Source organism: Coturnix japonica, chromosome 21 (genome assembly GCF_054131305.1).
Source record: "Coturnix japonica strain WE chromosome 21, WE-NBRP24, whole genome shotgun sequence".
In the NCBI taxonomy this organism is placed as follows: Eukaryota; Metazoa; Chordata; class Aves; order Galliformes; family Phasianidae; genus Coturnix; species Coturnix japonica.
This window is the reverse complement of record NC_140683.1, coordinates 4,774,908-4,797,754: the sequence shown is the minus strand read 5'-3', so window position 1 is coordinate 4,797,754 and position 22,847 is coordinate 4,774,908. Positions and strand designations below refer to the sequence as shown.

Below are 22,847 nucleotides of genomic sequence, written 5' to 3'. Positions count from 1 at the left end.
GCGGTTCTGGGCCGGGGGTTGCGCTGTGATCTGCAGCGGGCGGTAGTTAAAGTGCGTTCTCCGTGTCAAGGACTTCTCCAAACATCTTCCCTTGCTGTAGGGAAAGAAAATGACAGCGGTACATTGTGTGCTCCGCCGAGCCGGGCTCGCCCATACGTATTAGCGGCAAAGTACAGAATCACTTAAAGCGAAGTCTCCATTACATGCTGGGTCATTAATTTGAATATTCACTTGTGTGTTTCCTCCTTTCAGGAGGCATTTGTGAGATTGCGGGCGGCTTGATGTGCTCCGTGCCTGCCAAGTGTTTGCCTCGTGTCCTGCGTTATTGAGGCGCTGGCACGATGCTGCACCTTCCCCGGCTGAAATATTAAACAGTAGTAGGAGCTGAAAGCAGTAAACAAAACTGAATTCCTGCTGCCTTCCCAGGGAGTGCAGGGCTGTGTCATGGGGGCTCCCAGAGCTCTGTGTCCCCCTGGGGTTCCTGCAGGAGAGCCCTCCCCCCCCCCCCTTCATCCTTGACAGACCCTGCAGATGGAATGGAGAAAGCTGAGTGCTGCTTGTTAAGCTGAATGTGTGTCACTTATGGGACAGGACATACGTAACCTGAAGGTGTGGGCGCTGGAGGTAACAGCAGTTTGATCTGCAGCAAGCAGCACGTATGAAATAACGAGGGATCCTGACCTCCTCCTTCTGAGAGTGGATGTCCTTCCAGTGTCCACTGAAGGCAGCTCCAGGCACCGTGCATTCCTTTATTCTCCTGTAGAGGTCTTAGAATTAAGGCTCTGTGAGAGCAAAGTGGAGATGTGTGGATGTTAAAGGGGTTTCTCAGGCTGAAATCTCTGGAAGGAAACTTCCTACTCTTGCTGAATATTTTGGCTAGTTGGAGAGAAAGCAGACTGCAGTAAATGCAGAACCAGGAGCTCTGCATGGGGCGTCAAGGAGCTGGAACAGGCTGACTAGAGACGCTGTGGATGCTCCATCCCTGGAGGTCGAGGCTCAAGGCCAGGTTGGGTGGGAAGCTGGGCAGCCAGGTCTAGTAATAAATACGGAGGCTGTTGGCCCTGTCTGTGGTGGGGGGGGTTGGAGATTCATGGTCCTTCAGGTCCCTTCCAACCTGGGCCATCCTGTGATTCTGTTAAGGTCGTGCAGCGTGGCACAACTCACTTTGCATTCACCACCACTGGGCCCACAACCCAGAGGGGTTTCCTTGAGCTTTGCAGAGGCCGCTTAAAATGATCCTGGGAGGAAAGAACCTCATGTGTTGCAACCCTGCAGAGTTCCAGTGCACCCCATCAGGGCCGGCTCTGCCCTGTGCTCCCCCATGGGCTCAGTTTGCAGCGCTGCAGAGGGATTGCTGCAGAGAAACCTCCAGACCCGGCTGTGCTCATCCAAGTCAGGATGCAAACCCTCTGGTGCTGGAATGGAAATATTTATTTTAGAAAGCCTTATTATAAAGTCAGATTTCCCTGCCAGGCCTTCGGGAGGGCCAGCACGGGGCTGCGTGCACTGCAGATACGGACTATATTCAAAGCTGCCTTTATTGACATAATAGCACTTAAATTGGTGCCCGGCTCTCGGATGCGATAGGTGCACGCTTTGTAAAGGATTGTGTGGAACCTTTGGGTTGTGGATAAACATAGCAAAACAGCCCTGCAAAGCAGCGATGCGATCGTGCTGCTGCTTTGCTCTGTACAATGCCTGTGTTTAAAAATACCCGGGCCTGACAAAATGGGGTTAGGATGAGGCTTCAGCCACACGTTTGGATTTAGCCCAGGTTTGTAGCAATGAGGGAAACGGGTGGGCTGGGAGGGACGGGTCCTGTGATGCTGAAGGGCAGAGAACTGAAAGGAGAGCTGTGCTGTCATCGCTTCTTTTTGTTGCTGTTTCTCCCATGTTTCTTTGATTCCAGTTGCATTTTCTTTCGTTTCATTCGTGCATTCAGCAGGGAGGAAATTAAACTGAATGGCGAGTTCCCTACAGCACCCAATGGGCACAGAGCTTTGCCAGCACCTGTATCCCACAGCTCCAGTGGGGCTGAGCTGCTGCTCCTCGGGATGGAAACACCTACAGGGCGTGTGTCGTGTGGGGCTTATTTTAATCAAACCAGCTCCGAAATTGAGAAATAGGTTAAGCATGCGAAGGAGGGTGAGGCTGTTGGTTTTTCTCTACCTGACTTTATTTGTGAAGTGACAGGAATTTTGACAGCCTTTGTGTCTTTTTTAGCAAATCAAGTGTCATGCCAGGTTTGCCTGTGGATGAGATCATTTGCAAAATATGCTTCCCAGCTTGCTTCAGGCATAATTCATTGTGTCAACTGCAATTGCTCATTTGCTAGGAACTGTGATTCATTAGCGATGGGGTTTTTTTTCTTTCCTTAAGTTCGACTTGTTTTTTAAGCAAATGTTTGGAGGCAGAAGAGAAAATAAAATCAAAACACAAATAACAACAACAGCCCTTTAAACTGTGCAGCGTTTCTATCCACAAATATTGCTGTGAAGGGAAAACTTGTTAGAACGGCCCGGTCCTGGGCAGGGCCAAGCAGCCCCTGGGACCGCTCAGCTGTGCGGTGTTGCACTCATTTTTGTCATGTGATTGCTCCTAAATGGGGACAGAGGTAATAATGCTCATCCTGCGGGACAGCCTGCGCCACGTGGAAGCTCCAGGGCAGTGGGACGGGCAGATAGATGGACAGATGGAGGGACACGGGGCTGGACAGGGTTGAACAGCACCCAGGGATCCCAGCACGATGCTGGGGATCTGCTGATGTGGGGAAAGGAAGAGAAGGAGCCCTTCAATGGGAGCTGTGTTGTGCCTCCCAGCACCCACCGTACTCCTGCTCTGGGTGTTTCTAAAACACCCATTCCCCAAATCAGACTTTAAAACAACACAAAATAAAATGTGCATCCCAGGGATGTTTTTATGTTTCCTTTCCTGTGGATGGAAGCAAATATTTCAGTGCATGTTTTTTTTTTTTTCCTGTAGGTGGGTGGATGGGGGAGAAATCGCTGCTGCTGCTTCAGCAGCCACCAACTCCCCTCCAATACCAAAGCAGTGTGTGGGGGCTGCACCAATGCAAGTACTTTCCAGAAGAAAATATATATATACACATGTGGATGTATATCTTTCTAAACTTCTAAGCGATGGCCATCATTGCTGGGCAGAACTGAGCAGGCTGTTCTTTCCCATGCAATGGTTTGCTATGGGGTGCTGGTCACGGTGCTCCCCATCGATAGGGTGGGTGGCTCATGGCTGTGTGCTCAGTGCTGAGGGGCTGCCCACCTTGGGGTGCCCCTATATAAGCTTTGGGCTGAGATCTGTCTCTTCACCTCGTCGCCACGGCAATCCAGCCGGTATCAGGACCTATTAATCATGTGCAAAAGCAGGAGGAGGAAAATCCTCTTTCTTTGCAGCATCCAATCTGTAGCAATCAGGGCTCTTTGGGATCTATCGATCCAGGGAGCAGAGCCAGATGTTTGCCATCCCCGGGTGCCTGCAGACAGTATTTCAGAGGCCGGTTGAGAGGAGGTGTGTGCAAAGAATTGGGAGTTAAGGACAGCCGAGCTGGTGCTTCATCAGGCTCATGGGCTCGGTGGCAGCACACTTGTGTGGAAAGGGTCCTGTGTGCCGGTGCCAGCGCTGGCGCAGCTCCACGAGCGCATTTGTATCATGATATCCACTGGGGAAGCATATGGCAGCCTCAGTTATATATATTGTGTGGGGGCACATATTTTACATGCCAGTTCTCACTGTCATAGGACAAACATTTACGCTCCGATTATATGAGGCATTAGTAAAACAAGAGCAGGGGTTGGAAATGCCATAATTCCTTGCAGGGATGTCGTAAAAGACGCTATTTAGTGGTGATACGGCGATGGCAAAATTAAGGGGTGATAATGTTTCCATCCGTAGTGTTTCAGGGTGCTAAGCTTTGGAGGGATTACGCTTTGAAGAGGTTTAGGATGCAGGTGGATAAATACACTGCTGGCATTTCAAGGCATTTCAAGGTACCCCATGTGGAAGGCAATGGCCAGGTGCTGGGGTGGGGGGGTAAGGAGGGAGCACTTACACCATGGGAGGCAGTGAGGGGCTTTGCCCCACGGATGAGGGCTGGTGGTTTGAGCCATGCAAAGCACCCACAACCAGGGGCTCCTCCTGCTCTGCAGCCCCCAGAGCAGGAACAGGCTGCAAAGTGCAGCTGTAGGTCATGCATTCTGTCTGTAGCTGCAGCACACGTGGCATTTGGTCTGTGCTCTATGCAAAGAAAAGTTGTGGGGAACTTCATCTTGCTGCTCTGCAGCCACCTCCTCCTTTGTGGGTGCCCCTCCTGGCACGCGGACACAAACACATGCCTGTGCTTAATGAAACATCACCACCTGGCTTTAATTGTTTGCTGCTTAAGGACGAATTTTGCACGGTGTTATAACTGCATTTTTTCCCATGTCTGAAAGCTGTAACACCTGAGCGTGCAAAGCAGGGATAAAGCCAGCAAGGTGGGCTGAGAGATGGGACTTCTGCTGCTGTTGTCCGAGCCCTTGGCTCCAATTCATCCCCAGGAAGAAATGAGATGAATTACCACGTGCAAAGCACGCTTTCCTAATAAATCTTTGCATGCATTGGTAGTGCTGCCCCGGTCGCTGCTGGAGCTCAGCCCCATGGGAGCCATGTGCTGCGCCGTGCAATGGTAGGGTGGAATTTCTGACACTTGTCTAAGTACAATTTCTACTCTTAATGCATCATTAGCACAGTTTTCTGCCTTTCATTCATCTCCCATTACAGCCCCAAGTTTGGTGTGTTGATATTTTTGTTGTCAGCAGTTTTGTTGGCTTTTCTTTTTTTTTTGAAGCCTATCAAACCATTAGAGCGAAAGAAGATTAAAAAGATACGTTACAATTAAAATGTTAATGAAATCTGCATCGTGCAACTTTTGAAACCATTTAGGCATTAATCTTTCTCCTTTTTTTTTGGTCTCATGTCCATTAACTTTGGCGATTCTTATTCCACACTGACCCCTGCTGAGAGAGCTGTGCTATAATTGGATTTAGAAAGAGAGGGGGAAGGAAAGCAGGGAAGGAGGGGGAAGCAGTTTGAAAAGTAGGAGCTGGGAATCTGGCTTTGCACTGGGGGGTGTCCATGGAGATGAAGCTGCTGCACGTGCATAAAGGGCACAGGGGAAGAGCAGATAACTATGTGCCATCACAGCCTCATCTTTCCTCCTTTCCTTCCTCCGAAGTAGTGTTTCTGGAGGTTAAGCTATTATTATTATTACTATTATTTTAAATAGACTTTTTCAGCAGCTTACACAACATTTGGATGGGGCCCAGAGCACCCCCCAGCTCCGGGGCAGGCTAAAGAGAAGGGTTGGCTAATTCACAGGCTGTGCAGCAAGTGGAACAACAGGACTTCTTGACTCATCAGACAGCTCCTAGGAACCGTGCCATGACTTCTGCAGGACTGTGGGCTGTGCGGGGCCGCTCGAGCCCTGCCAAGCCTTCAGACCATCTAGAACACTCTGTGCTGCTCAGCCCGAGCCGTGCTGGGTTTCTGGATGCCTCCTTCTGAAGGATTCTCTATGTTTTTCTCCCACATCTTCTGTGGGATGCTGCAGAAGTTTGGGAGCGTTGGTCCTTTAGTGAAAACTGTGGATCTTGGTGTAGGATGGGAGGGGGGTATTGGCTTGGTAATGGGATGGGTGTGCTGCTTAATGAGGCAGTAATGCAGCTCTGAAGTCAGAGGATGAGCACATCCTGATGCAGGAGCTGGCTGGTGGCCGAGGGGAGTGGAGCAGCAGCTTGTGCTTGCGCTGCCAGTGGGAACTCAGGAAAGCTAAACAGGAATTTGGAGGCTGAGCCTTGTGCAGGGCTCAGAGGGATGGGGGCAGCTCTTTGGGGCTGAGTTGGTGCTGTCTTCATATCTGAGCCCGGCACTCACATGCAGCAAAGCCGAGGTGTTCAGTGCTGTATTTCCTTTTTGAGTGGGTAAATACCAAAATGTATAATGTTGCTGGATTGTGCCAAGTGTTTAGACACAGCCTGAATTTATAACTTAAGAAGCTGGGATGAGGATGCATCTGACCCCTGTCCCTGCCTTCCCCTGGCGGTGCCCATGGTGGCATCCATGGGGATGGGTGATGTCCGTGGGTGACACGATGTCTCCCATGCTCTCTCCCACCTCGGAGCAGTGCCCGGTGTGTGCAGGCTGGGAACAAAGGCAGCACTGTTGGCAGCTCACTGTGATGATGTGTGGGCAGTGTAGGCCCAGGAGAGGGAGCAGAAAAGAGCTGCCCCACATGTCCCCCAGCGCACACTGCTGGCACTGAAAGGAAGCACAGCAGGATCGATATCCAGGTGGGCCAATAAGATAATCTCTGCACTGTGCTGATACATCTTTGTTCGAGTGCTGGGCTCTTGTTTTGTGGGTAGCAAAATAAGAAAACCAGCAAACCCTCGGTGCCCATCGTGGTGCTGGGTACACGGGCTGTGCTGGCACTGCCTGCTGCACTCCTAGGGTTGCTCTGTGCAGCACCTGGGGCTCCTTTTGGGGTGTAGCAGTGTCGGCATAACGTGGCAGCTTTCAGTGCTGTGCATCCCACCTCTGGTTTCATTGCCTTGCGTAAGGCCTGTCCCAAGAACGGGGCTGAACTCTGCCTCTTCCTTCTAGTCTGGGGAAGGTTAGCCTGGGTTCAAACCGCTGCCATGCAGCTGGTCAAGCTGAGCAGCGTATTGAGCATTTAATACAGGAGTGCATTAACTCCCACCCACATCCCCCTTTAGATGCCAGCAGAGGGAAGCTCTCCATGCCCACATCCAGGAGCTGCTGCTGGGCACATGGCATGCAATGCTCCCTCCCAGCCCTGCATTCCTTGCACCCATTGCCCCCAGCAGCATGCTCGCTGCTGGCTCTGCATGCACAGCACTGTGGCTTATAGGCTACCCCAGCCTGGTGGCCATCCCATCCCATCCCATCCCATCCCATCCCATCCCATCCCATCCCATCCCATCCCATCCCATCCCATCCCATCCCATCCCATCCCATCCCATCCCATCCCCATCCCCATCCCCATCCCCATCCCCATCCCATCCCATCCCATCCCATCCCATCCCATCCCATCCCATCCCCATCCCCATCCCATCCCCATCCCCATCCCATCCCATCCCATCCCATCCCATCCCATCCCCATCCCATCCCCATCCCATCCCATCCCATCCCATCCCATCCCATCCCATCCCATCCCATCCCATCCCATCCCATCCCTGCATTGGCACCAGCTCGGCATCACCGAACTGATGTGCCGTGCCTAATTGTGTTACAGCTCAATTTGCGGAGCCTTGCTTTGCTCATGCAGTACATCAGAAGCTCTTGTGAAATCTAATGTGCTGTAGCATCAGCCCAGGAAAAAAAAAAGCTCTGCCTTCTGTGAAGCCAGACTGTTGCAGCGTAATTTGTTTGGTAAGATTTTGTAAGGCAGTGTTGCAATATGTAACAGTAGAATAGTGGGAAGATGGTCAGGTGGTTCTTAGGACTTCAACAGACAGATTTCATGTCTGTGTGTTTTTGCAACACCTTTCTATAAAGGGAAACATCATTTAAAATATGATTACTTAGTGTTGTAACAGTCTTCTCAAACGTTTTTGCATTATGCAGAGATCATTATCAGAGGCTGATATTAACTTGCAAAGAATATTATGCAAATCGCTCTCCTGTTCTTCTAAAAAGAAATTTCCTTCATAATGCAAAGCGTGACAAAAAAAAAACCCCGTGCAGAAGCTGTTGGCAAAATTACATTCAGAAGATGTAACAGTTTTTCTGCTTACGAGCGCAATCCATTTGTGCCTTTTTCTGCTGGGTTTTCTCGACTCAAGCTGATAAAAGATGAATTTTCAAACCAGGGCTGAGCTGTGTGTAAAGGGGGGGGGGGGGGCCTCAAACCTCCCAGCTGCAGGAATAGAGGGGGACACATCTGTGCTCAGTGTGGTGGTGATTGGCGGCCCATTGCCCAGAGGTTACAGGTGGGTGTCAGTCCTGAGCCCAGTGATACACAGCTCTGAGCCCCCAAAACTGCATTGTGCTGCATTCGTGGCACCATAAGCAGCTCAGTGTGAGGATGCTGGGTGCTGGCACCAGGGGGTGGCACTGGGATGCATCCCGTCCTGCCCGCTCTGTGTTCTCCAGCATCAGCACATTCCTACAGGACATCCCAGCCCTGCTGAAGTCATGGGGAATTTACACCAACTCCATCCCACCTCCTTTTTTATGTGTGTGTTAGAAACTGATGGAATCAGAGCTGCTTCTCCTAATACAGAACCCAGACCCCGCTGCTATCAGACTCTTAGCACAGATGGATTGACCAAAATAGACCCTAATAAATACTGTAACCAGCCTAAATGACTGAAATATTCACAGGCTGTGGGTAGCAGTGAGTTTGGAAGGGGGTCGTTCCCTGCAGAATCCCACTTTTTGGGGCCATTTGTGGTCATTTTGAAGAACCAAATCCTTTGTGCTCACATGTAGGTGTTTCTCAATACAAACGTGATTGAGAAAGGTCGGTCCCGTTCGGAGGTGCAGATTGAATTACAGCGTTGTGAAATGGCAGAGCGGGTTTTCAGCGGCGTGCGGAACGTTCAGACTATTTTTCGTGTCTGGTTTGGATAACTCAATGTTTTAAAATCAAACCAAATGAGATAAATCAGCTGCAAGCCGTAGTTAGCATTCATCAGACAACTTAGTCTGGGCGCTGGGGCACCGGCTGGCTCCACCTCTAACTGCAGGCTTTCCCCGTTAGTAACGGGTGGATGTGAATCCTTGGTGATGCTGTGCTGCAGTGCATGGGGTCTGAGCAGGACGTGCTGCTGGGTGGCACAGCCCCACAGCCCTGTGCTGTGCCTTATCCCTGCTGCCCACATGGTGGGTTATAGAGGAAGGACCGCGTGCCTTCAGAGCTGTTGTTCGTGATGGTGAATCGAAGCAGCGAGGTGTTGTAACCAGGAAGCAGTGTGTGATTTCTGGGTTTTCCTTTCCTGGAGGTTTCCCTTTGCTGGAGGAGCTCTGCTGAGTGTGTTGCTGCAAACCTCTTCCTGCTGTCCACCTTGCAAAAAAAAAACACTATTGCTGCCAAACACACCTCAAAGAGCACCCAGCCTTCCATCCCTGCTCCCAGCTGGGATGGCTGCAGTGCTCGCTCAGCTCAGGGTGCAGGTTGGGGAATGATGGGAGCTGCAGGAGTTCTTTGCACACCCACTGTTATAATGCACGAGCTGGGTGTTTGCAGGGCCAGCAGGCCAAGCTGGCACACCAGGCCATTCCGTTCTGCTTTCCAGCATTCCCCTGGTGCTTTTAGCCTGGTGCAGGAGCAGCCTGTTTTCCTAAATATCAGCTCTGCTGCTGTCGGCCACCAAGCAACTGCCAGGGCTGTGCCATGCCTGTACCCACGGCCATATGCTCAAATAGGGCAGAGGGAAGTTTGCTGCCCTGAACTGCAGCAGCTTGAGAATGGAGCAGCACTCCTGCATACAAATGGCTTCTTTTCCTTCTCTTTGGGCAAAGGCTGTGAATGGAGGCTGGGCAGCACCCTGCCTTGTCCTGGCACTGCTGGGAGGAGAAGAGCTCCTTGGGTTGGGGTGGCACAGCCCAGCAAAGCAGGCATTGCAACCTTGAGGAATCTTGTAGGTCTTGAAAGTTTTAATTAAAAACCTGGCGATTCAGAGGGTGTTTTGTTTTGGAGGGAACGTCTTCATTTCTTTTGCAAAAGAATGAAATGAAACGGTGGGTATTTTGTTTTATTTCATTTTATTTTTTAATATTTCTGCGTATTTATTCTTCGACACGAAGCATTAGAAAATAATTGAGTAAAACAAAATCCACAAGGCTTCAAATTACCTCCAGCTTAATGTTTTATTTAAGAGGTTTGCTAACTGACATTCCTTATAATGAATTAGGTCACCCAGCTCTAAAGAGCGTTGCGGGTTTCCTCCTTTCCATTTCAATGTGAGCTCTTCCCGTGTGCAGGCACGGCCGCTCCGTGGCTCCCGGTCCCCCCAGCGTGCAGAACCTCGCTCTAATTACTCTCAATCACACTGGTGCAAATGAATATATCCATGTTTGGAGGATTGAAACTGTGTTGTCATGGCAATCTCTGTAAGGTCATGAGAAACTCATTGATATTGTTCGTCTTCTCTCCCGGGAGACCTCGTCTACCTTGGCCGAGCGATGGGTTGGGGTGTTTTGTCTGATAACTTTAAAGCATAATATGGTCCCAGTTGGGCCGAGGGGGCCCTGTGCTGAATAGCACATTTGTGTTCTGAGAGGGGCGGCTGTGGCCAGACCGGTTGGGCGCTGGGGAATTCGGTTACAGCATTTTGGCTGCAGGGCCCCATTCTGTGTGTTGCAGAATGCACAAATAGCCCCATTCTGTGCTGGGTGGCTGCGAGCGCTCAGGTGGCACCGAGTGTGGGACAGCGGGCTGGGCTGCCTTCACTTTGTTATGGGAAGGTGAGAGTTAGAGGAGCTGGTAACAAAGTGATTTCAGGTGGGTACCTGTGTGGGTCTGTGCTGCTGTCAGCTGGTGCTGGAGGAAAAGCACTAGGGCTGAAATTTGAGTGGAGCTGAATTAAGGAGTTATCCAAACCGTGGTTAGTGTGTGTGTATGAAAGAAAGCCCTTTGTGTGTGTGTGCATGGCAGGAGGGGCAGCACAGCACAGGGAGAGCTCACTGCATGTGCACGGAGCAGGAGTTGGCTGCTGTGATGCACGGGGTTGTGGGTTTGGTTTTGCTGCTTTTTTCTTTAGAAAACAAGCAAATAAACTAAAAAACCAAACAAATAAACCCAAAAAATACATAAAATGAGAGCTGTATCTTATTGGCAGAGAGCTTCTACAGCATCTTAAGTGTTAAACTAAATTCATACGCCTCTTCACTGGGGCTGTTATTCAGGCCTCGCATGTGCTTGCGTGGATGGTGTGGGTAACCTGGTTTGAGAGTTTAAGATCCATACTGAAAGTCAAAGGAATAACTGCTGGCCATTGGACAAAAGGGAGCAGCTGTCCGGGCTCTGTAGGTTGGGTGTTCATTGCACATCTGTCCTGCAGCCACTGGAAATGGAGGGCCCAGCTCAGCCCTGCAGCTGATGTGGATGGTGGGCTCTGCTGTGGGTGCTTCAGCTGCTCCTGAAGGCACAGAGATGGTGTCCCCAGCTGGGGGCTGTCACCCCAACCCACCTCCATGGCACTGCAGGTGGCACAGAGTTCTGTGGGGCTGAAAGGCTTCACGTTATAGTCGGGTAATTGCTGTAGTTAAGGAAAGGTTCCAAGTGTAATTAGGAGCTGGGTTAAAAAAACGACCACAGAGGAAGTGGGATTTCAAACTAAAGACTTCTCTACATTTAAGAAAGTCAATGGTTTTTAAATGCTGTTCTGGACCCCACTGTGGCCTAATGATACCCCCACACTGCAGGGCTACCCTGACCTGCTGGGCTTGGGGTGCTGCTACATGGTGCTGCTGTCAGGAAGGCAATTAACTACAAGTGCTGTCACATTTGCAATGCCTCCAAACCCCTGCGTTATTCCCCGTGTTGTTTTTGTTGCTGGGTTGCTCAATACAGGCATGTGCTGCACTGCTTTGGTGACAGCAATGCAGGGTAAGCCACATTTTTGGACAACCTTTTGTGACAATTTCTTCATTTCCTGAGCGAGCTCAGGCTTCTCAGGCTCTCCTTCCTCTGCCACAGAGACTATTTGCTCACACAAAGTTCTTCATTGTAATAGGGGAAAAAAATCAATTTGATTACTTTCATGTCAGCATGCATGTCTAATGGCTCAGAAGTTATTGCAGCCATAAAATATACAGTATCATTCCTCTCTCACTCTGAGATTTGACAGGATTAATATAGTCAGCATGAAATCTTAGTCATAAAGCCGACCATAAGCGATGGTAAAATTAGCCGCTGAAATCGTCTGCTTATGGAAGAGCATCTTCTGCTTTTCCTTCTGGGAGCAAACACTGCAGGCTGGGTGCGTGGATGGGGCAGTGCAGGAGGGCTCTGGGGTGTCCCTGGGCACACAGCAGTGGCACACTCCTTTATCCTTGGGTTTGTGCAGAGCGTTGCCTTTCAGGGCTAAACTTACTTAAAAATTCCATTAAAAAATAACTTTGCTGCACACTGGTAATATTCCCTGAAACACAGCCAGAATGTAATCATGTGCTGCGTGGGAAACAATGGGATGGGAAGCAATGGGGTTGTTTCCCTCCGAGGGTCTGTGTGCCCTATGCCCACATGGGGCTGGGAGCAACACATGAGGGCACAGTGGCTGCAGTGCCCCCAACCCCAGCAGGATCCGAGGCAGAGCAGGTGCTGGTCCTGCCTGTCCCAGTGTCCCGGTGGCTCTTTGGGTCAGCAGTGCTGGACCAACAACACACCAGCACAGCAGGCAGAGGGCTGTATGCTGGGCACTGCTGGGCTGTATGCTGGGTGATGGCACTGGGCAGAAAGCACGTGGCACACTGGGGCTCTGCAGGGTCTCCAGGTGCCAGCTGGGCATCTCATTGATGCCCACACACCCCAGAACAGTGTGGGCAGCAGGAGGGGGGGGACGGCGAGGTGCTCGAGATGGAGCTGCTGCAACTCTTCCATTTTAATAATAGATTACCATTAGTGTCCGCCCGATATAACGCACGCCTCATTATTGCTTACTCAGAATAATTCCTCCTTATAGAACCTTGGAACTTTATTTGCTGAGCATCAAATATGCAGCAATGCATGAATAGTTTGAAGCCTTGATCCCCTCAACTCATACAGAGGGCTTTTTTTTTCTCCCCCCCGTACCGTGATTGAAGTCAAATTAACATATTTACCTCCAGAGCTCGTTAAAAGATTCAGGAGGTGGTTCAGAATCGTGTCCCATTGCTGGGCCTGATGCTGGGCTCCCTTTATCAATAGAGCCTTGCAGACCTTTGACTCTCAGCCCCACACTCCGCTTCCTCCCCAGCGCTCAGCAACAGATGGGAGCGGTGTTACAGCCGCCACGTTCCCTAAAGGAAACACTTTGTTTTATTTTATTGGCTTTTTAGGATGGGGGAAAGGGAGAAGCAGGGAGAGGGAATGAGTTATAATAAATAACACAGAGCCCTGGCTGCTGTTTCAGTCTGCAATAAGGAAAGGTGTTGCAGCGCGTTGCTGCCGATGGGTGCAGGCTGTGCATTGCTATCACCATGCCAATGGGTGCAGGCCGTGTTGTAGCTGCGGATAGGAGATGCTACAGCAAATCTTCCTGCTCTTGGATTAGGAAGTGATTGCTGCAGATGTTGTTCCTTGAGCGATGGGTTAATACTCGGTGGTTAGCATGGGGTAGCAAAAAAATAAACCACCCAAACCCACAACGTATTTGTTTGAGGTTTCTGGCTAATTGCCTCGTAAGTATTGCAGAGAATTGCAGCAGATTTCCTGGCTTTTGCAATTGGGATGGGTCAAGTCGAACTGGTCAGAAAGATTTGAAAAAATATAGAAAGAAATGGAAGAAAATATAATAAGAGAGAAGTCACTGCAAAAAGCAGAAGGGTGCCAAGAGCTCAGCTCTCTGCTCAGGCACCGAGTGAGGCCAAAGGGGTCAGCCCAGCACTGGGGCTCCATTTGAGGTGCAGCACCAGGCACCAGTGCACACATTTGGCTTCCTGAGTGTAGCACTTCAATATTTTCCCAGGCAGGAAAAAAAACCATTTGCTTTTCATGCAAAACATATAAATCTTGGAAAAGTTCCCAAAGTTGTGTGTTTAACTGCTCAGTTCTGTGCATCCGTGGAAGGAGGGTGTTTATTCCTGTGCATTAGTTTTATTTTGCTCTTTAAAGGGAGGTTGAAGTGTTTGCATGGAGGATGTTTCCAGCGCTGGGGATGGCCAAGAGCAAAGAGAGAGGCAGGTTTAGGAGGGACAGCTTCACCTTCCTGTGATATAGGGTTGGTGTGGCTGGGGGCTTCTGCTTAGAACCATAGAATCATTGGAGTTGGAAGTGACCCTTGAAGGCCATCTGGTCCCACTCCCTGCAATGCACAGGGACACCCACAGCTCCACCAGGTGCTCGCAGCCCTGTCCCCCAACCTCAGGTGAATGCAGGGATGGGGAACCATCACCTCTCTGGGCACCCTGTGCCACTGCTTGTGTTAGGAATTGTATTGAAACCTACCTGCTTGCTGGTTTCCCTTTAATCCTCCCATGCTGTTTGTTTGTACACCTTTAGCTTTGCTCCAGCTGAAGTCTCTCCTTGGGGCTAGCACAAATCCTCTGTCCCAGCCCCAGGCTGGGAAACTTGCTTATTGCTTCTCACCTCACTCCTACCTGCTGAAGGCACGGAGAGTGGCTTTGCCATAGCACTTCTGTTTGTGTTCATGGGAGGGAGGCAAGGAGCGACCCCCAGCCCCAACAGCACCACCCTGCAGCACCGGGGCTGCCTGCAGAAGGATCCCTTCCTGGTCTCTGCATTGCTCTTTCTGCTCACCTTATGGGAGACCACAAGATAACTGCAGAATTACACCTATACGCGCATACAGGACGTAGGATTTTGTTGTTGTTTTTTCTTTGCATAAGATGACTATTCTTGAAGCGTCCTCAAATCCTGGAAAACCCAAATCTGATCATCTCCCATTCTCCCACGAGCACCTTTCCTGCTCAGCCCCGAGCTGCTCCTGCACCCCAAAGGAAGGATGGAACGGGTGCTGGCAGAGGGGACCTAAGGCATCGCAGTGGCACTATCCCTGTGCTCCATCCCCACACCTGTCCCCATGCCCTGACCCAGTGACATCTTTCCACACTGCAGGGATAGGACAGGGGGAGCAGCAGGGGGGAAGTTTCATGCTGCTGCCATGTAATCCTGCCGTGAATCAAAGCAACTTTTTACAAAACAAGATTCTCTCGCTGTTGCAAAAGAGCTTTGGGGAAATCTGGTTTTTGTGGTTAAGGATCTTAGTCTGATGCACAAGGAAAATTATGTGTAGCTTTTATTTGGCCCAAAGGATTCTTACAACATTATCCGTATTTCCTTTAATTTGTGGGATTTCTAGTAAATGGGCTTAAAAATAGGTCCGGGCAAAATGCCAGGGTACATATGAACAGCAAAAGGAAAGCTCTGCACGCTGAGCGGCTCACTTTCACTTCTCCCTCAATGCCAGCTGCATTAACTGGGAACAGGGAGTAAACACTCACCTTTTGGGGTTAAATGTAATTACCTCTCTGGAATTCTTTGGAGGGAGATGCTGCAGGAAAGATGCATTCGCTGGGTAATGGGACACACGCACTGTTTGTGTCGAGCTGGTAATACGGCAGTGGGAGGGAGCAGTGTTGGTTGCTGGGCTGGCAAAGGGCTCAGAGCTCTGCAGCAATGGGATGGCAGGGCAGGGATGGGATGGGGCAGAGCACAGCAGTGCTGTACACATACAGTGTGTGTGGTTCTGGGAGCTGGGAAGGTCGGAATGGGATGACCCCATAGCTGGTGGTGTGGGAATCACCTCCAGCATCCCCAGTATGCACAGAGCTGGGTGTGCTGGGGAGCTCCCAGCCGAGCACTGTGACAGCTGAGCCCATCCTTCAGTCTCACCCCTTCATGGTTAAGGTTCCCCAAAGAGCTGCTTTTATTTCCCAAAGCTTGCAGTTGAGCGCATGGCTGCGGTGTTGGTGCAGGTTTGGGTGCAGGATGTTGATAGTAACCCTGCTTCTATAACAGGGCCATCCAGCTGCACCTGCTTAGAAAGCCTTTTGGATGTTCTTCTTTAAAAATAATTGCTTTGGGGTTGATTTTTTATCTTATTTTATTTTATTTCTAATGTTTTAACGGAGAGGCAGCAAATTTAATATCTTCTGTCTTGGCTGTGTTGTGATTTACATTTGATTTTAGGCATAATTAGAAATGCAAGTAGAGCGCTTTGTGTTTTACCTCTGCTTCAACTATTTATGGCATGATATGCAAATGGAGCAAGCTATGAATATTAAAGATCGGAGCGTGTTACAAAGTACCACCACCTTTAAGGGGTTGGGTGCGGGCACAGGCCACATTCCCCTTCTCTATAGGTCAGTCCGTGTATCCTGCTGCAGTGCCATCATCGACCTTTCAAGGTGCTCTGCAGCACCAGGAGGGAATCTTCAATGTGTCTCAGCCCAAATGGAGCAGCTTCCTATGACTGTGAGCCCGAGGGAAGGGATCTTGCTGTTCTCACCACTTAGACCTATTTACATAGCATTATTTTGGGTTTGTTGACACATCTGAAGTCACATGGAGAACAGTCTTGTTTTCTGGGCAGCGTGGAGCCGGGCACTGGGGCTGTATGGCTTCAAATGGGGCTGTGGGTGCAGCAGGGTGCACTGTGGGGGCATGGGATGGGCTGTGGGATGCAGTGTGTCCTATGGGGGGAGCAGTGTGTGCTATGGGGAGCAGTGTGTGCTATGGGGAGCAGTGTGTGCCCTGGGGAACACTGTGCTTCTCTCCTCCAAGGCATTTAAATTACAGATTTTGACAGAGAGGATTGTCAGCACTATTCAAAACAGTGCAGGAATTCTTTTGAAATGCCATGGAGCTGCTCTGCAGCAGTTGGGAAGTTTGACACGTGAGAATTTGGCCCAAAAGCTGCCACCAGGGCTTTTCGTCCTTTACATCTCAGTTCATCTGTATGCAGCGTCCTGCACTGCCCAGCACAGCCCTGGGGCTCAGCATGTGGGTCTGGGCTGCAGAGGGGCTGCTGGTCTATGGGGCTGGGGGTCCTCCTGTAACAGCCCCAGATAGCTTGGTGTGTTAAAGAAAAGAAGGATTTCCTGATGCTCGTGGCCACGCATAGAAAAACCAACCAATAAACCAAATAGGGATTTGGAATCGAGTTGTGATCGGCTGGATTATTTATCTGTAATCATTAATTGTACATCCTGTTGATGGCGTTAGGCTCAGTTCCATCTGCAGCATCACATGAACATGAGCCAGCACTGTGCCAGGGTGGCCAAGGAGCCAAGCAGCATCCTGGCTTGTGTCAGAAGTAGTGCAGTCAGCAGGAGGTGATGGTCGCTGTGCACCTGCAGTGCTGTGTTCAGTACTGGGCCCCTCACTGCCAGAAACACATCAGTGCCCCAAGAGTGTCCGGAGATGGGCAGGGGCTGTGATGGGCTGGGGCTGCTGTTGGTTCTGCTGTGCAGCCTTCATGTGTCTGCTCAGGGGCTGTGGGTGCTCAGGGGTGGGGTGGGGGGCTGGGACCCACAGTGTGCACCTTATCTGCAAGCCTATCTTCCCATTAAGGATCAAGCTCAGATGCAATTGTAGCTTCACTTTAGAGAGCACTAAAAGTTTAATGTAGAAACGTTTTCCTCCGCCAGAACTTTTTGGCAGCGTCGTTCCCTGGTGCTAAAATTCCTCTGGAGCTGCAGGGACGCGCTGCCCTCCAAGGGTTAATGACATCATCCCGACTGCTTTTCCTTTCCAAAGCAAGGGGGAAAAATCTGCAGGCAAAAATCATTAATGGGAGGCAGCGATGGAAGCAAAGTTTCCCTCCCCTCTGCAGTTTGGTGGCAATAGGCTGTGCGGTAATTGAAAAGTAAAGCAATGGAATGATCGGCTCCTGTCCAAACGGAGCATGACTCTTTTTTTTTTCTACAACCTCCATTGCATCAGAACTCGGCAGTATTCCTGGTGTCCTCATGTGTGTTAATGCTGACTCACAGACTAACTTGCACAAGAGGGAGAAAAAAAAAAGCCAGCAGGCAGCAGCTCCACCATACTAGGTAATGAGCTCTCGCAAGGAGCGGCGCTGCTGTGCTGTAAGCTCTTCTAATTGACCTTTTAAGATATTTACCTTATTTTAAGGCTCTCCATTCCGGCGTGGCGTGGTGGCACGGCTGAGCCATGCATGTTATAGGTGCTGCCGCTCGGCTGTTGTGTGCGAGGAGAATGCAATTCAGCATGACACTTGTCTTTCTGCTGCGTTACTGCGGGCTGCCTTGGGATGGATGCAGGCAGCGCGTGCTGCAGCGGTGGCGGAGGGGCTCCGGGTGCTTTCTGCTGCTCCTCGGGGTCAGCCGGCTGCTTTATTGGCTTCTAACAGCCCCCAGGTTCTGCAGGATAGTTTGATTTCCCAGCCCTGCATCTCCTTTACCCTCAAGCTGCAAAAGAAAAGAAGACAAAAAAAAGAAAAAAGAAATCCTTGTTGCCTTTTCTATTCTTGCATGTCTTTGCTTGAGAGCTCTTTAAAACAGCGATGGGGGGGGAGGGAAAAAGAAAGAAAACCAAAGGAATCGGCGATGCTGGCGGTGGCACAGCGAGGTGGGAGCTGCCCGGAGGGGTGACCCGGCGCTGCCGCTCACCTTGCAGCATCACGGAGCTGCGGGCGATGGGAGCTGACAGCAGCGCTGCCCTGCCCCGCTCTGCTCCGCTTCCAGCCCGCTCCGTGCACGCTGCTCCTCTCCAAGCTGTGTTTCGCCTCGCCAAGCCGGGAGCCGCTCTCTGCTGCAGGGGTTGGGGCTGAGCGCTGCTCGCGGCTCTCACTGCAGAGCTGCGGTTACGGTGCTGCAGCACAGCTGCTCCACAGCCGGCCCTTGGCTGGCAGCCCCTGCCCAGCGCAGGCACTTTGTCTGACCCCGTCCCTTCTTATCCTGTCATTACAAGGGGGGGACGCAGCCCCAGCCCTGCAGCTGCTGGTCCTGAGCAGCATCCCCATGGGGAATCCTGCTGCTACAGCACCTCCCAGCTCCGGCCCCGCAGCCTGAAAACCAAGTGTGGGATTTTTTTTTGTAATTATCATGATTATTGTTTCAAATGGTTTTGATTTTTTCCTCCCTCTCTATCTCTGCAGAAGAAAAGAAGGGTTCCTATCACTGCTGGGTCCCCAGGGATGTGGCTTCACCACTCTCTTGTGCCATGAGCGCTCAATGGCCTTTGTCCTCCCATAGGGATGTAGGGCAGGGACCCTTTGTAGGGCTCTTGTGCCTTTTTAAGGGCTCTGAGCTTTTTTTCTTGGTGGTGGTGGTGAAGTCTCCAGATCTCATTGTAGGTTGGCTAAGGAAAAGATGATTTAAATGAATTATCTAATTATTTCGGATTACTCCCATGGGAGCTCTGATGGCAGCATCGTATTCCAGATCGATGCCTTTCTCTTTGCCGGTGGCTCACCCTGACCTCTCAGGCCTTAGAGAAGAGAAATCCTTCAGGACTGAGTGAACCTGCACGGAACATGAGAGCTCACAGTGCTGCACCGTGCAGCAGCCGAAATGATTATGAGCTCTTGGTGACAAAGGCTGTGACTCCATGGGATCGCGCAGAGATGAACCATTTCCCTTGGCCTGTATCAGAGCTCAGCTAAGAGGCTTCCACTGGAAAACAAAGTGATGCCTTGCTTTGGTTGTCGCATACCTTGCATAATTCTTAAGCACTTAAGGGGTGTTTGGGTTTAATTGGGTTTTGCCTGATGTTTAGTGTTGGTTAGGAGCTGGTCAGTTGTTTGGTTGGAGTGATGCTCCCAATCAGTTTGGTGCTGTTTTGCCCCCCAAAAAGGAGTAAAAGAAAAGGAGTTGTTGAAGTTTGTCATTATGGCTCATGTTGCATCCACTGCCTGGTCATGGTGCTGACTTGTGGCTGCTGGTCGTAGGGATGAGAGTTCTGATGGGGAACAGGTTCTGCTTGGCTTTAGGACTGCATTGGCCCTATTTATTTGGTGACCAATAGGGAGGTGATGGAAAAGAGGAGGAGGAAGAAAACCAACAGCCCTGGGCTCCTCTCGGAGTCACTTGGGCTTTCAAAAGCTCACTGGGATTTGCCTGCATCCCTAGGTAGCATATCCAAAAACCAGCTCGGGTTTGGTGATTTTTGGAGACGTGGTTTGTAGAGCAAATTCTCAGCAATATGAACAATTCTTGTCTATTCTACCTGCTCTGACCCTGCAATGAGGCACATGGGAACCCCATCAGTGCCTCCTGGTGCTTGGGGTGGGGGCATACTGGGAACTGTAAGTCCATGCCCTGTGTGCAGCGAGGACAGCCAGGCACTGTCCTCAGAGTGGAACTTAACACCCCGTGCAGACACTGGGGTAGAATTTAATGCACCAGGGCAGGAGAAGTGGAGTCGTGTGTGCAAAAATGGGGAGGGGTTGAGCGGCAGCTCTGCAGCCCGTGTCCGTGTGTCCGTTCTCCCCACCCCATCTTTGTCTAAGGGTGCCACAACCTTTAATCTCCTAATATTTCCCTGCCTGCCACCACCTGAGCAGGGCCATCGAAACAAATCCTAGGGCAGTAATCGAAATAAAGACGCTCTGGGCAGAGAGATAAGTAAGCAAAGGGAGGCCCCACCCTCTTTCCCAGAAAATAGCACCAAACATGCTCAATAAACGCGAAGGTAATTTAAAATCGGAATCCAGGAGACAATGTGACTAGGATTTCATTACTTAAGCAAATGGATTTGCTTTTAGTGGATTCAGCCACAGACTGAAAGAAGCTTTCCCCAAGGGGTAAACATTTTTCCTGCATTTGAAAAGCTTTCTTGTATGTTATGGGGGGGGGCGGGGGGGAGGTGGATCATTCCTGTGGCTGCCCACAGAGCACCTTTATTTCACACTGCCCCGGGTCACTCCCATGTGCCCCTTTGGGGTGGCTGGTGTGGGGTGTTTGGGTGCAGGGCTTGCTGGGACTCAGTGTGGGATAATGGGCTCAGGGTGCTGCGGTGTGGGGTATTGGGCTGCAGGATGCTGGGGCTCAGTGTAGGGATGCTGGGGTGTGAAGTGGTGGGGCTCAGAGGGGAGATGCTGTGGTGTGGGATGCTGGGGGATCAGTGTGGGGTTGCTGGGGGGTAAGTGGCTGTGGCTTAGTATGGGACTTGGTGTGGGGATGCTGGCTGCAGGATGCTGGGCTCGGTGTGGAGATGCTGGGGTGCAGGTTGCTGTGGTTCAGTGTGGGGCTCAGAGTGGGGAAGCTGTGGCTCAGTGTGGGGGTGCTGGTGTACAGGATGTAGGGATGCGGGATGCTGGGGCTTAGTGTGGGGATGCTGAGCTCATTATGGGGATGCTGAGCTCAGTATGGGGATGCTGGGCTCAGTGTGGGGATGCTGAGCTCAGTATGGGGCTCAGTGTGGGGATGCTGAGCTCGGTGTGGGGATGCTGGGCTCATTATGGGGATGCTGGGCTCAGTATGGGGATGCCGGCTGTGGGATGCTGGGCTCGCCGCCCCTTCCCCAGCCCGAGGAGTCACCAGCAGCAGTGCCAGCGCTGCAGACTGTTTGGAATAGTTTAAATGCTTTGACACTCTGGATGTACTAGATGGCAGGGGAGGCAGTTTACAGCGTAATTCATATGCAAAACTGCACTATAAATTTAAAACCTGTCTCAGTTGCCGTGGCACCACTAAGCATTTCATCAGCATACAGTACAGTATTTCTGCCATCTTTGTTTGCATTGCAGTGACTCATCAAAAGTCTGTCTTGTACCAACACTGAGAGCATTCCTCTGGCACTGATATTTCTCTGTTTTTAAAGCTTCGGTTTGAAACTGGCATTTACTTCAGGTCCCTAATCAAAGGGCTCTATTCATCGCAGAGAGCAGCCTGAATGTTAATCTGCATCCGGCCTATTCATTTAGATGCTATGCACTGCCGTGGAGATTTGACTTGGTAAGAGCTTGAGCTCCAGCAGATAGAAGCCGAGGGCTCCGCGCTGCTTTCCTCCCCGAGCGCTCGGCGTCCCCACACAGTGCGGGGTGAGAGGAGGGCAGGGGACCCCCGGACACTGCTGGAAGGTACGTGCCCGGATGGAGAGGGGGGGGCTGCCAACTTCCTCGCTCGGGAGGGCTTTATTGAACCGTGCAGATAGGATGAAATTGGCTCTGAGCGTTCCCTTTTCTTCCTGTTACCCCGTGGCCTTGCGGATAGGACTTTTGTTGTTGTTTTTTTATTCCCCCAGCACTGGGAACAGAGCAGCTCTTTGTGGGTTATTTTCTTTTCGGAGCAGCTTTTTGGGTTTTGATTTTTTTTTTTTTTTTCTTCAGTCTTTCTCAGATTAACTTCAGTTTTGTTTTGTTTTGTTTTTTAAGTGATGTTCTCCGGAGCTTTCAGTCCTCCTTAACCACAGTCTGTACTCAGCAGCATTGACGGCAAATGGGATTTTCAGTTGTTTAATACCTGTCCGACTGCTGCATGGAGCCTGGGGGGGGGACACAAAGGGGGTGGACGGTTATGGCTGTGGGCTGCTGAATGCGCAATGCTTTGCTTTGCTGGACAGGAGGCACTGATGCTGACCACCTCGGCAATGCACAGCTTTGCACACCCACCAGCTCCACGCGCCCATCACTTTTATTGAGGATGTGGGCAGCCCTGAAGTGCTGAAGGTGGGGGCTGCCCTGGGCTGGGCCGGGACCCCCCCACTCTGTGCTGTGCTGTAGGGACTGCGCCCTGGCAGCACCCATCCTGCCGCAGTGTGTGAGATAAGCGGTGTTTTGTTTGGGGCTCATTCTGTTAAGAAAGGGTTTAACTGTTGAAATGCTTCCTCTTTCTGGTGCAGAAGTGAAGGTTGCTTTAGAAAGTGCTTTGAGACGGGAACACTGACGGAATCCTGCCTTTATCTCGGGCAAAATGGCACTTTGCTTCGTAAATGTCTTTTCTATAGTTTCAGTGTAGCCAGCGGCAGTGGTGGTGCTCCTTATGTAACACTGCCCAAGGTCTGTCTGCTCTCTGTGAGCTTTGCTGTGCTCTCCTCTCCCATTGCGGGTCACATTTTCCTGCATAAAGTAAACCCCCGGGGGAATAAATCAGTGGGGTTTATTTAAACAGACCGCAACTTTAAGGAAATGTTTGAGTTTTGGAACATCCCTCGCTATCCTCCATGAGCGTTAAGAGCGTCGATAAGCGATTTTATAAGG

The 22,847-nt window shown here is 50.8% G+C and overlaps 1 protein-coding gene and 1 long non-coding RNA gene across 6 annotated transcripts in view; one reads left to right on the top strand and one right to left on the bottom strand.

Moving 5' to 3' along the window:
* NACC2 (NACC family member 2) overlaps nucleotides 1-22,847 on the top strand; it is a 36,416-nt gene that overhangs the window by 493 nt on the left and 13,076 nt on the right. The window contains exon 1 of one of the 5 annotated variants that reach the window (XM_085521159.1): nucleotides 17,605-17,736. The exons of 1 other annotated variant lie outside the window; for it this stretch is intronic. The gene's annotated coding sequence lies outside the window, so the exon portion shown is untranslated. Of the gene's footprint in view, nucleotides 1-17,604; nucleotides 17,773-21,380; nucleotides 21,729-22,847 lie in introns of those variants that run through there. 3 more of the 5 variants (XM_085521157.1, XM_015878890.3, XM_085521158.1) reach the window with 3 other exon arrangements.
* Nucleotides 17,273-18,673, bottom strand: LOC107321723 (uncharacterized). Its single transcript, XR_001558656.3, has 3 exons — nucleotides 18,316-18,673; nucleotides 17,808-18,114; nucleotides 17,273-17,454 (listed from the first exon to the last, which is right to left on the bottom strand). It is a non-coding gene; the product is annotated as an uncharacterized LOC107321723 (long non-coding RNA).